Raw genomic sequence first — 14,465 nt, forward strand, 5'->3', positions numbered from 1 at the left:
ATTTCAGTGATCCGTCTTACCAGCGGACTGCCGTCAACTTGAGATCTCCGGCAGCAGAGCATGCAGCTCCGGCAAAAGTTAGGACTGCCCTGTCCTGAAACAGTTCTTGCGTGAGGAGCCCCTGGTCTCCTCTTTGCTACATCCACAGTGACTGAACGGATTTCCAGACAGAGCTTGCACACTTCCAGGCTGGGGTAAGCACCGGGGGATTTCCGAACATTTTTTATTTTCTAAATAACGGGAGGGCGAGTTTCCTGTTGACCGTCTAGTCATACTCATATCTCAACGGGTTGCTTAAGGTGATGGAGACTTGACCCAAGCAGTTTGACGCATACGAAAGGTCTGATGAAAGGATACTGGCCTCACCCATATCCTAGACTCGGCTGGACGTATTGATGTAGTATTCTGCTGAACCGAATCGGACACAAAGTCACCTGAGCTGGAATCCGGGGATGTGAGCGGACAGGCTAACGGGACGAGTAACGGGGTGGTATATATATATGTATGGAAATATAAACCGAAAAAGAGCACAGATTGCAGGATTGCTGTTAGGAACGGAATAAATAAATCTACATACGGAATAAGCAACAATACCGTGTTCTCCTGGGAACTGGGACAGAACCGATAGTTAGGTGTCTCCCCTTGGGAAAAAGAAGGGAACAGTAAGGGAACAGTGAGTGGCACACTTAATACCTCGCTGATTCATACGGACAAGGGATTAGGCGAATCAGTATATAGTTGGAAAATTAAATACAGAACCCGGGAGGGCAAGGGGACATAATGGGAACTTATAACAGTAAGCCTGTTAATCGCCGCACAGGGGGATCAAAATCATTAATGCTGGAAGAATTATTTTCGGAGGATCAACAGACGCCCCGTAAAAATGGGTCTCCTAGAAAATTAATAGAAAAGAAGACAGGTTTAGATTTCAAGAAGGCATGTAAGAAACGGAATAGACAGAGTGGTGGGCGTTGGCCGATAGAGGGGACAGGAGATGTAAGTGAAATACAGGAAGTCAGGAAGATCCTGTGTAGGAATAAGCAGGGTTGTTATAATAGTGGACCGTATCGAATGGATATGTTCGATAGATGGGAATTAGTAATAAAAGACAGAAATTTAGAAGCAGTACAGAAACAGAATGAATTGTTGCGGGCAAATGAGGGAAAGGCTAAAAAGGAGAAAGAGGAATTACTAATTACATTACAGAAAGTTCAGATAGGCACTGAACCACAGGCAGATGGGAGGAAAAGGAAGAATAATCCAAATAAAGACCCCCTTTATCCTATTATTTTTCCCCTCCTCAGTACCAACCTCAGGCACCTCCATTATCCCCTCCTCTATCCCCATTCCGACTGCCCCCCCCCCTGCACTACAACTAGCAGAAGTTTCCCCTGATGATTCCCCAGGCACAGATCACTATGACCCCTCTACCCATCGTGATGACCCACCCTGTACTAGACAAACCCCCGTCTCCAAATGCACTCGAAGTCACAAACCAGCTCCAACTTTTTTCTCTTCTGATCCTTCACCTTTACTTACTTGCCCTTTAATAGAAGTTCCCAATCCCCATTATAACCCTGCCCATCCAGCCGGACCCCCGCTGCTGAATGGACCCAGGTACTTCGTCGAAAGCTTGGGACCACATGGGCCACTGTTAGCAGGGGTGTCCGCAATGACGTTCCATGGGTATGGAACCCAGCTTTAACTCGAGGACAGGGGATAGGTGGAGAAGGCGAATTTAACCCACAATGGGAGGCGTTGAGACAAAATATTGCAGAAAAATATAAAAAAGGAACGGACTGGTCCCTTATTTCTGCTGCAAAACAAAAGAGAGACGAAACGGTTGATGAATGGGCACATAGGATTCAAGACCTTATGGCTAATCACTCGGGCTTGGGAAATGCTGATGACCGCACCCGAGCTGCAGTTCCACCTTTTGTTTCTGGTTTGCGCCTTGATATACAAAACAAGGTCCGCACTTCCTGTATTGAGTGGGAAAGTGCCACGTTTGATGAAGTCAAACGACATGCTGAACATGCCGAAAAACAAACTAAGCAGAAGGAATCGGACTCTCATGCCAAATTATTGGCAGCACAGATGAACTATTATACCAGGAATGCTCCTGACCAAGGTCGAGGATATGGCTTTAGAGGAAGGGGACGAGGACGAGGAAGAGGACGAGGTGGTTTTAGAGCTCCTCCTGTTGACCACAATAAGAATCCTTTTATTCCCTCTCCCTTAAATTCCAATGCTAATTCCTTCTCTTGCTACGCCTGTGGTGAAACTGGACATTTTCGTCGGGAGTGCCCTCACAGACAGCAACAGCCCCCACCTCCCCTTATTCCACCTGTTTTTTCTGACACCCCTGACCAACCATACTGGCCATAGGAAAACGCTGGGACCTCCAGCCACTCTTTTCAACTACCTTTGCTCACCCATAATTCAGAGACTGATCCTTTACTGACATTGTTCGTTGATGGCACTGAGACTATTTTCTTAATCGACACTGGTGCCACTCGATCTACCCTCTCGCTGGCAAAGGTCCCTGCCTCGAACGAAACTGTTACTGTGCTTACTGCTTCTGGACAACCTCACCTTCTTCAAGTATCAAAACCTCTTCAAGTCCAGTCACGTCCTGGCGGACATACCTTACTGCATCGTTTTCTTTTGAATCAGCTTTGTCCAGTTAACCTTTTAGGAAGAGATCTCATGACAAAACTTTCTCTTTCTATTTCTATGACTGACAAAGGTTTTTTCTGTTCAACCCCCAAGTTGTTGTGTCAAATTACCCCTTACCCCAAACCCTCTTTTGCAGCTTGGACTTTAGATATTTCCCCACACACCATTCTCCTCAAAGCCCTACACTCTTTTTCCCCCTGTCTCTTTCCCAATTTACAGGCCCCTGACATTTTACACTGTACTGCCCAATACTTCCCTATAGAAGTAGACACCCCCTGGCTAGAATCTTTCCTTACTTCTGGTATTTGCCCCGAAACCCTTCACATCTCCTGTGTTTTTATTTCATCCACAAAGGCAGCTGCTTCTGTTCATCTTACATGCTCACAGCACATATATTATCTTGGCGGCACAGTGCCTCATATTTCCTTAGCTAAATCACGCACTGTTAAATGGGGGGAAATAGGACCATGGGTAGAAAAATGCCTTGAAAGAACAGACTGGTTACAAGTTACTCCAGGTATTTTTGATACTCCTGACCGTTTAATAACTAAAGTGGTGCTTCAAACTGATTTTTTAGTACATCGCGCTTTGTGCCGTCCTTCCTCTTTTGCTTGTTCATTACAAACCACTTTCCCTTCTTGGCTCTCTATGCTCCCTGATTCACTATGGTCCCAGGGAAAGAATGATTATGGAAGGATAGCCCATTGTGAGCCTCTGGTGATCCACCCGAAATCCTCCTTCCGCCCGCACCGTGCCCAATATCCTCTGTCTCCCGAAGCAGAGGCTGGCATCTCCGCCGTACATCCCGATCTCGTCAAACGCGGTACCGCCGTTGGACATGGACCGTCATGCCTCAGGGATACACTGAAGCCCCTTGTGTTTATGGACAAGCTCTTGCCCAAAATTTAGAAGGCTTTTGGCCGGAAAGAGGTAGTACATTGATACAGTATGTAGATGGAAATGATATGTAGCGCTACGGAAGAAAATTGTACAAAAGATACCCAGAAATTGTTGCTGTTTCTGGGGGAAAAATGGCCATAAAGTTTCTAAAAGTTAAGCTGCAGCTAAATATCTAGGTCATGACATTACGTATGGAACAAGAGCTCTCTCTAGCGATCGCATTACAGCCATCCAAAATCTTCCTAGACCGGTCACAAAACAACAGGTTATGTCTGTTTTAGGTATTCTGGGCTACTGCAGACAGTGGGTTCTAAATTTTACTGAAAGAGCACAGCCGTTGCAACAATTGGCTAATACTCCTGGCATCCTCCTTTCTGGCCAGGTCCAATGGAATGAACAGGCTGAGAAGGCTCTCTGTAACCTCAAAACTGCTCTTCTATCTGCGCCCGCGCTTGGTTTGCCTGATCATTCTCGTCCATTCACTTTGTTCGTGGACGAAAAGCAGGGATTTATGAATGCAGTACTGACGCAACAACATGGAGATAAACAAAGACCGGTGGCTTATTTTTCTAAAAAACTGGATCCAGTGGCCGCAGCACTTCCTCCGTGTCTTCGTGCTGTGGCTGCAACAACAGAAGCTGTATTAGCAAGCACGGATGTAGTTCTCATGAGCCCCCTAACAGTTAAAGTGCCTCACGCTGTACATTCTATCCTAGTACAAGCCAAAACTTCACATCTCAACTAGTTACGCAGTGGTCCAAGGGGACCGCCTGCTGGAAGCAAATCGAATTTCATCAAGCTTGAGTGCACAAGCAGCTGAACTCGTAGCACTCACTCGAGCATGTCAGCTGTCCGAAGGGAAGATCGTAACAATTTATACGGATTCCAGGTATGCTTTTGGAGTCTGCCATGATCATGGAGCATTATGGAAACTAAGGGGATTTAAGACCAGTACTGGCAAAACCCATCCAACATCAGAAATTGATCGAATCCCTTTTAGAAGCCATAACCAAACCATCGAAGCTAGCGATTGTTAAATGATAGCTCACACAGGAAAACAGGATCCTGTTAGCAAAGGAAATGAATTAGCTGACCACTTTGCTAAAGAGGCTGCATATAATAACACACCAATTTCTTTATTCCAACAGAGAAATGACCAGGACCCTGATAATCAAATTATTTCTTTACAGAGTGCAGCCACGGATATCGAAAGGAGAAAATGGTCCAAAGAAGGGTCCCTCTCTGATGGAGTCTGGACTCATAAACACACTAACAAACCTTTTCTCCCAAAAGCCTCTTTCCCAGGAATGGCAAAAATCGTCCATGGCCTCGATCACGCAGGAAGAGATGCCATGGTTCGAGATGTTGAAAAACATTGGGAAGCTGTAGGTTTCTCTACATATGCAGAGCAATTTTGCAGACGCTGTGCAATATGTCAAAAGTTTAATGTGGGAAAAGGTACCCAGGTAAGTCCCGCCGTTACCCCTAATCCAATGGGTCCGTTTGAACACCTCCAAATGGATTTCATTGAACTAACCCCGTCTAAAGGATACCGATATTGTCTTGTGATTGTCGATGTGTTCTCCCAATGGGTAGAGGCTTTCCCTTCAAAACACAACGATGCCAAAACAGTAGCTAAAGCACTAATTAAAGAGATTATTCCAAGATGGGGTATCCCTCAAAAGTTACAAACAGATAATGGCACTCATTTTGTGAACTCCGTTATAAATGAATTAACCACCTGGCTCCAAATTAATGTGCACCATTATTGTAAATACCATCCCCAAAGCGGAGGCATCGTAGAACGATGCAATGGCACTTTAAAAGCTAAACTCGCAAAAATTTGTGAACAAACTAATTTATCATGGCCGGATGCACTACCCTTAGCTTTAATGGGACTAAGGGGACGGACACACCGACAACTGGGACTATCGCCGTTTGAGATTCTGACCGGACGATTGTAGGAAATGTGAATTTGCATACTGTGGACAATGATCTTCTCTCTAGTCTTGCAGGTTTGCGAACCTCGTTGAAGGAAATCCACCCGCAGGTTAATCAAGCCTGGAGAACCAGCCCCCTTTCCAAGGATTTACCAATTTCCTTGGGCACCTGGATCCTGGTTCGAGATACTCGGAGGAAACACTGGCATCAGCCTAGGTGGAGAGGACCATTCCAAATTCTTCTATCCACACCACACGCCGTGAAAGTTGAAGGACTGCCTGCCTGGATCCACGCATCGCATTGCAAGAAATGGCTATCTTAAAAATACTTTTTCTGTTGACTGTTACCCGCACCCTCTCAGGCTACCCAAGGATGGGTGGTGATCTCTATCTAAGTACTTTACCGCCTCTATGGAAAGGGCATATATGCTACATGAGGAGCACATGTCTCGTATAGCTTCTTCCATTTTCTCCTCCCCATCCCCTCCCCCCCCCTTCCCCTTCATCAACCATTTCAATTTAATTATATATTGCCCACATCATTTTGTTCAAAAAGGGAGGAGTGTAAAAACATAAAATGATGTAATTAAACAAAATGGATGTGTGTAAGTACAGAAAATAGAACAGAATGATCAAACTTGTTTGTGTTTTGTGTACGTGACAAAAAGCATGTATACTTTCTGGAAGTTTTCTTTCAATGATGTGTGTGACAAGAAAATATACCTTTAGGGTAAGGACTTTACAAATTGGAATAATACAAAATGAGTCTGGACGCTATTTTTATTGCTTACGTGGTCAACGATCAGGAGACTAGAAAGGTATAAAAGAGCAAGGACATCTGCGCTCGAGGCAGATGAAGCGCGGTGTCCTAGGACTGTGTTTCTCTGTCATTTTACCCTTGTCTGGTATGTATCAATAAAAGGTTTTGACTAATTTTAATTTTCTTCTCTGTCTTCAGTCACAAAAGTGTCCACAAATAACACTATAGGCTTGAAAAAGTGAAATATTAGGTAAGTTTTAAGTTTTTTATGTTTGCATCCCTACTCCCTGGCTTCCATTTTATATGTTTTTCCATGTTGCAAAAATAGGTTTGGAATGTTTTAAAACTTTTACAACACAGTTTCATGTGGCAAATTAATATATAATGTGATTTTGAAAAAATAACTTTGATTTGAACAGTATCATATTTATCCTTTAAAGAGAACTCTAATAAAAAAAGTGAATAGTGTGTCAGAAATGAAACACTGCTGTATTCTGTTTGAGAAACCCTTTATTCCGATGCTTGGCAAAAAGCTACTGTTTGACAGAGGGGGCAAAGCTTTCCACACCTCAGAGAATATCTATCACTTGTCTATTTTATTAAAAATGTTTTTAAAAAATTACAGATTATAATAAGAACATACACATAGTTAGACACAGTCAATGTGAGAGTGTCATTTATCATGCTAAGCCTTATGAACATTGGCTTGCATTTTCAAACAGCATACAAAAGGAAAAGCTTTTAAAGTAGTACATTGGATGGCCAGAAGTTTGCACCCCATGTTTGAAACGTTATTCTATTTTAAACCTGGATATCAATTTCAGCTTTCATTTAGGCAATTGAAAAATTATAGTATTGTACAAAGAAAACAACAGTTCAAGGTCATGGGGGCCAGAGCTAAACCAAGCAGGATCCAGCACAAGGTCTGAACAAGCCCAGAGATAGGCACCAGTCCATCCCAGGGAATGTTTATCTACACCAACACTCATTAATTTTTAATTTTTTATTACATCAAGGTACTAAATTGTTGGCATTGTAGTATCAAATGAGCCTCTTTGAAAAGAAAACATATGTTTTCTGCTTGTATGTCAAGCACATTATATTAAAAAAATGATTATCTTTTATTCTAGAGGCAACCTGTAACACAGACTCAGGGTATCTTACTAGGTCATAATACAGTCATTGTCAAGAGTATGGTCTAATTTCAAAATAAAATTAAAAAAAACATCAAAGCTTTCTATGGAAAAGAAAGACATATAATGATCAGTAACGCTTTACTATGTTTTCTGTAATGGATCAAAAAATAATAACTTTTATTAGAAAAAGCTGTCACCAGGGTCATGAATGGCTTACTTTGAATGTTATCATAGTTACTGTATATATAACTGTTGTGTCTAAGCAGTCATTTACTTCAAGTGCACTGTTTAATTAATATATTTTGGATTTCATAATTCCCTGTGTAATGAATGGTGAGTTAGCTGATGAATTTCCTCATTATTAATAGCTGATTTAACCTTTTACAAAAAAAAGTTTTTTCTGTACATTCAAAACAATTCTTTGCAGTATTTTCCTTGTTTCTGGTAGCAATAAGGATATGAAATATCTAATCACTTTATCATTGAAGTAAATGTTGAGATGCGGTCCACACTCCATGACCTTTACAAGGCATTGAACATGGGCCATTAGTCAGAATGTATAACCAGGATATTCTGCAGGCCTAATTACAGCTTGTTTTGAAAGGCTATAATTTGATTGGTGGAAAATTAAGGGGGCTCCTAGTGGGTCATTTTATCCTGCTTCAACAATAATTCTTAGCTTGATTAAAAATTGATCCAGACCCTTAATGTGAATATATTATTGCTGCTATCTGTCACAGCTGACAGATAATTGGAGGAACAAAAATACATTTGCTTTGATATATTCCATCGCTTGTTATTTGGACCTGGATGTTTCCATGATTTAAATTGATTATCTGTTAATGTGGTATTTGTAGGTCTAGCTTCCTTATTTCCTGAACTCTTAGTAGTGTGTGGTTTAGTTTTTTTTTCTTGATTTAAGGAAATCAAACTTTCCAACAATATGTTTTATGGGTACAAATGTGATATTCCTTTTTTCCTGAAATGTACTAGACAAAAAAGCATTCTCTCTTCTGTTCTCTTTATATTTAACAAGTAGGTTACTTTAACTATATGTAGATAAAATAAAGAATGTGTAAAGTAGAAGATCAGAATGCATTATTAAATATGATTTAAAATTGGCTCTGTGCTAGCTATCAGATTTATCAGAAGAGACACAAACATGAAATCCAGTTTTGCAAAGATGTACTTTTTCCTTTCCCATAGCTTTTAAAGCCATGAAATTAAAATATTTTAAGTCCCAGGCATAGAAACAGCATTATTGAGGACTGAGCTGTAAAGAAGAACCAGGGTTCTTCACACTCAGCAAAGCAATAATATGTTCCATTCAGTGAAGGCTTATAATTTTGCCATTTCCACAGCTTGTTAATGTTATAAACCCCATTACAAAACACTGAAAACACGATTTGAGGTTGGGTGTATAAGTCCACGACTGAGATATTAATTATGGTCAAGGGCATTTAGTCTTTTCTTAAGGAAATTTTGCCCTGAAAGTATTATATCAGTTCTTCTTATTGGTGACTTGTAATTTCATGAAACTCTGCCAGGAAAAAAGATGAAATGTCAGGAAATCCCTTTTACATTTGAAAGTGAGTCATTTCCATTAAACACTCTTCTGACTAATAGTATAGCGTGCAGCCTGATCTGCATAGTGGGCAGCATAAGAATTAATCTTGGGTCACTTAAAGCACATTGCTCACAATAATACAGGGCTAGTATTAAGCTTACAAAATGATTGTAAAAAATGCTGCACGAAGAACAGCATTTTAAATGCTAATGGTAAAATATTGTATTTCAAATTTTAGAGCCAGTAACTAAATGTTAACATGATGTAAAAGCTCCCATGTTAACTTCTAATGCTTAGTAAAATGCTGAATCAAAGTCATGCAAATTACCTTAATTCTGCTCTAACAATTGTTTAAAAAAATCAATATTTCATTGATTTTAATACATTTTTCTTGGATTGATGTATCTTTTTAACAATTGATTTTTTATTCAGTTTTTTAAACAGCACAGGAAAATGTTCAGTGCCAAATCAACACCTCTAGTGTTTATGCAGTTTCAGTGAAGCAGTAATGAACAATTGTAACTGTTAATTTAACTGTAAAAGAGGTGATTTTTTTGCTGACACTTTTGATGTGCAGGGCTGTTAAAAAACCAAGAAAAGGAATAATTGATTTTTTTTAATCTACTGTACTTTTAATACTGTAATAAGTAATAATTAGATAGGATAAAGTAAATCTCCCTGTTAAGTTTCAGAAAACATTGATAAACATTCTGTACAAAGTTAAACTAACATATAAAAGTAAATAAAAAAATAAATTATATATGTAAGTAACGATTCATTATGTAATGTTTCGCTGAAAATGAAGGAAGAAATAACTCTAGGATTCTCTCTTCTCTTCACTGCTGCGGTTTCCCCTGGATGTCCAGCTTCCACTAATAATGAGTTGAAAACAATTATGTTTGCTGCACGGCCCCAATGCTAAGTGGGAGGACTTAAAAAAGGAGTGAAAGTATTCACTAACACAGAGGTTCTAAATCAGTCCTCATGGATTTCAGGTTTCACATGGAAGAAATTGATGATGATGGTTGTGTGGACATCTGGGACAACCACCACTTAATCCATAAACACATAGCACAGCATGGTACCTTGATCAAGTGGTAGTGGTGCAGATTGCCACCATAGAAGAACCAGAAAAGACAGCAGAGAATAGTACAGATTAGTAGGTAATTACAGAACCCAGAGGAAAATAATAATTCAATGTCCATATAGTGTAATAGGGATACAACTAAAATGTAGGTAAGAAAAAGCCATTTTGAAATAATGTTTTTTAACTGTTTCATAATAATTCTACATTATTAGCCTGGTGGATTTCTATTGGTAAAGTATTCCAAATTTTAGGTGCATAATAGCAAAAGGCCACCTCACCACCTCTTTTCAGGTTGGCTCTTGGAATTATAAGCAGACCTTCATTTGAAGATCTGAGGTTACAACTTGGAGTGTAAGGAGCCAGGCATTCCAAAATATAGCATGGGGTGACATTATATAAGGCTTTGTAAGCCATTAGCAGTATTTTAAAGTCAATTCTAAATGACACGGGTAACCAACATAACAATGCTAAAACTGGTGAAATGTGATCAGATTCTCTTTTTCTAGTTAAGATTCTTGCTGCTGCATTCTGCCCTAACTGTAACCCACTGATGTTTTTCATAGGTAGTCCTGTAAGGAGTGTATTACAGTAATCTAGTCGACTGAGAACAAAAGCATGAAATAATTTTTTAGCATCTTACAAAGAGGTCTAATTTTAGCTGTATTTCTTAAGTGAAAAATGCAATCCTAGTAATCTATAAATCCTACTGATGTGTTTTTATTTTTTTAAAATATTTTTTCTATTTTTACTTTTAATTTCCTATTTTTCTTTCTTTTGTTTTAACAGTTAAAATACCTGACATTGTGAAAATAACTATAGATGCCAGAATTTATTTTATTTTATTTTTTTTTAATATTTTTACTACAGCTTTCCTTCTTTGGCTCCTTCTTGGTCAAAATAGATACGGTAATTGGTGGATCAGACTCTTGTTTGTTTTTAACATTTGGCATGGCATACTGTGCTCTGATGGCTTTTGAGTAGAATTCTAAGCTTTGCAATTCATATGCTGCCCCTCTCTCTGTCACACAATCTTTGACGCTTATCTCCATACACCTCACACTGCTTGCTGTTATTATCTAGTGCCAGTTTAAGTTTAGGCAGCTCCTAAGCTTTAATATTACATACTAACTTTCCTTGGTTCCCTCATAACATCTATGGGGTGCTCTGAACAATGTTTAAAGTGCAGGGCCCATCACACTCCTTAATCCTTTCCTGTGTGTAATGGTGCTATATAGACGTCACAGACATCACCAAGTTCTGTAGTGGTAAAAAAAAGGTTTTAAGGAAAAGACCGCACCTTTAGCCTGAAGTTACAGTAATGTCATAATAATTAATCCTACCAGCTAAACAAGATGTAATCAGTATCAGCCATGAGGTTGCTGGTCATAATTCATACAATGATGTCCTTGAGGACTTTGCACCAAGGAAGTCTAAGAAGGTAAAACTGTAAATAGAAAAATTCTCATTGTCATGTCAGTCTTTAAATGTTGTTAAATGTCAATTGTGAAGGCTCTGAAACTTACTGTGTTATGCTTAAGTGATATAATGTTTAATATACATACTGTCACACACGTGCACATGGGAGGCAGCTAAAGGGCTTGAGTAAAGGCAATTCTGATGCATGCCGGGATGTGGCAGAGTGCACTGACTCTTTTTCTCCCTTTCTTGTAGACCATTCACGGGAGATTCCACCTGGCTCTCTTGATGTCACTTCCGGGACCAAGCCTATGGAAGGAAACCTTGCCAGCTCCGGCCCCTGTGATGTCACGTCCGGGCTCAAAACAATGGCTGAAGAACATGAGCCTGATCCCTATGATCTCACTTCCTGTCTTCCCCTTTAAAAGCCTGCACCTCCCTCAGTTCCGTCTTGGACTTAGTTGTATGCACATCAGTGCAGTATTCATTTGAAAGCAACTTTTGCAGCCAGGAAAACAATTACACGGGTGGCTGCCCCAAACCTTTATATGACTCTGTGTCGAGTTTGTGATAGTGGCGTAGCCGACAGGATGGAGAAGTCCCAGAAGAGAAGGGGACAGGACCTGCAATACACCCAGGTGGGAGCGTACTGGGGCCGAGTTTTCAGGTGGGGAGGGTGTCCCATGTTTCGGAGTGACCCGGTACGAGCTCTGTGCCTGGCATGCTTCACTAGGCAACCTAAGCAGTGTGCAAGAGGGGCTCACAGAATTGGGCTGCTCTGGAAGGGGGAGGCAAAGAGGGCTGTTTATGCTCTCTCGGAGGAGAGTGCCCACCTCCCTGTGAAGCCAGAACCCCAATTTCCACCTAGGGGTGCCCCAGACTGGCAAGTGAATAGAGTGAAAAACTGGAGGTTCGACCCAGAGTGGCCGACCCCTCAACAAGCCTGGTCCTTATGGGCAAAGGTAGGGCAGTGGCTTTGGCCACAGGAAAATAAGCCCTCCCATGTAATAGAGCAGGTGGCCTGTTAACTGCTCCTGAAAACACTACCCAGTTGCCTCACCCAGCCGGTCTGAGGTAAACATTTTCAGAATATGGCAGAGCTCATAGAGCTCGTAGAAACACAAAGGACAGCCTCACAATCTGGGGGAGCTGAACCGTCCCTTGGTCGAAATCAACCGGAGTACGTCCCAAAACCTAGCCCCCCCGTGTACAACCTAGAGCTTGTGCCAACGTCCCGAAGTCACGGGCATGCAAACCGCTTGGGAATGAGGAGGAATGCAGGTGGAGGGGGAGGAGGGGTTGGTGTGCTCTGACTAATCCGTTGGCGGTCCCACACACAGGCGTGGTGATTGTAAACGGGTATAAAACTTCAAGCTTTGTTTGATTCCGGCAGCAACATTTCCATTATTTAGCAACATTTGTGCTACTGCAACAGTGGTTGAGATTTAAGACCGGTATAACCTGTGTCCACGGAGAAATCCGCTGGTACAGGTCCACCGCTTGTGTCATCAGTTACGGGAGGATCAGTTCAGAAATTAACCGTGGCGGTCCTCCCAGATCCTCCACACCCGGTGATACTAGGGCGGGATTGGTCTAATATTAAAAGCAGTGAGACACATACCACTCCTGGGGTTAACTTGGGCCTAGTTATGGACGGGGATGAGCCGTCTCAAGCTGCCTCCATACCGTGTAATCAGCCGGCAGAGAGAGATGAAGCGGCTGCCCTGAGTGACGTGGCAACGGAACGGGAGAAAACCACGCCCCTTGAGATCGGCCCAGACCCTCTCTCCCTTTTGCAGTTCCAATTTAGAAAGATGCCGGCATCTTTTAAAAATGAGTAGTGGAGTGAAGATTCCCTGAAGTTTGCAAAAAATGCAGTGGTCCTAGTCAACGGCCAGCGCACTAACCAGTCGATGCCACAGGGTTCTCACATTGTGTTAGGAAATGACCTTCTGTATCGCGTAGCTGAGCATGACGGGCAGGAGAGAAGGCTACTGCTAATCCCGCAGACCTTCCGGCAACAGGTCTGTGAGTTAGCACATGCCCACCTCCTAGGTGGAGTGGATCAAGCTCCGTTTCTACTGGCTGGGAATCAATGAGGAGGTTCGTCGCTTTTGCATTTCCTGCCCAGAGTGTCAATTGCGACAAATTCCTAGAAAGGACCGTGCTCCTCTCATTCCTATTCCCCTGATTGATATTCCCTTTCATAGAATTGGGGTCGATTTAGTCGGACCTTTAGAGCCCTCAGCCCGAGGACACAAGTACATCCTAGTCCTCATGGATTATGCTACCAAATACCTCGAAGCTGTTCTGTTGCGCTCAGCCACTTCTAAAGCCATTGCACGGGAATTACTAGGGGTCTTTGTGCGCGTTGGTATCCCCAAGGAAGTCTTGACGGACCAGTTGACACCTTTCACCTCGGAGACGTTCAAGGAGACTACCAAGTTACTGAAAATAAAGCATTTAAAGACCGCTGTGTATCATCCTCAAACTGACGGTTTGGTAGAGAGGTTCAACCAAACTCTCAAACAAATGCTGCGTAAGCTGGTCAGCGAGGATGGAAGAAACTGGGATCAGCTCCTCCCCCTCGTCCTTTTTGCCTATCAGGAAGTCCCACAAGCCTCCACAGGGTTCTCCCCTTTTGAATTATTGTATGGGCGACAGCCCCGGGGCATATTAGATATCCTAAAAGAAGGATGGGAAGAAGAGGCTCTTCCCTCTACAAACATACTGGAGTATATCGCGCAATTACGCGATAGATTTGGAAAAATTCGGCCCCTCCTTAAAAGTTACATGGAAGAGGCCCAAGCAGCACAGGTCCGATATTACGACCATGGCACGTCTCTCTGGGACTCCGCCTGGGAGATCGTGTCATGGTCCTAGTGCCTACCTCCCACTCTAAATTGCTTGCCCATTGGCAAGGCCCCTACGAAGTTAAGGAGAGGAAGGGACTCGTCGACTATTTGGTAAGTCAACCCAA

This window comes from Erpetoichthys calabaricus, chromosome 15 (genome assembly GCF_900747795.2).
Source record: "Erpetoichthys calabaricus chromosome 15, fErpCal1.3, whole genome shotgun sequence".
In the NCBI taxonomy this organism is placed as follows: Eukaryota; Metazoa; Chordata; class Cladistia; order Polypteriformes; family Polypteridae; genus Erpetoichthys; species Erpetoichthys calabaricus.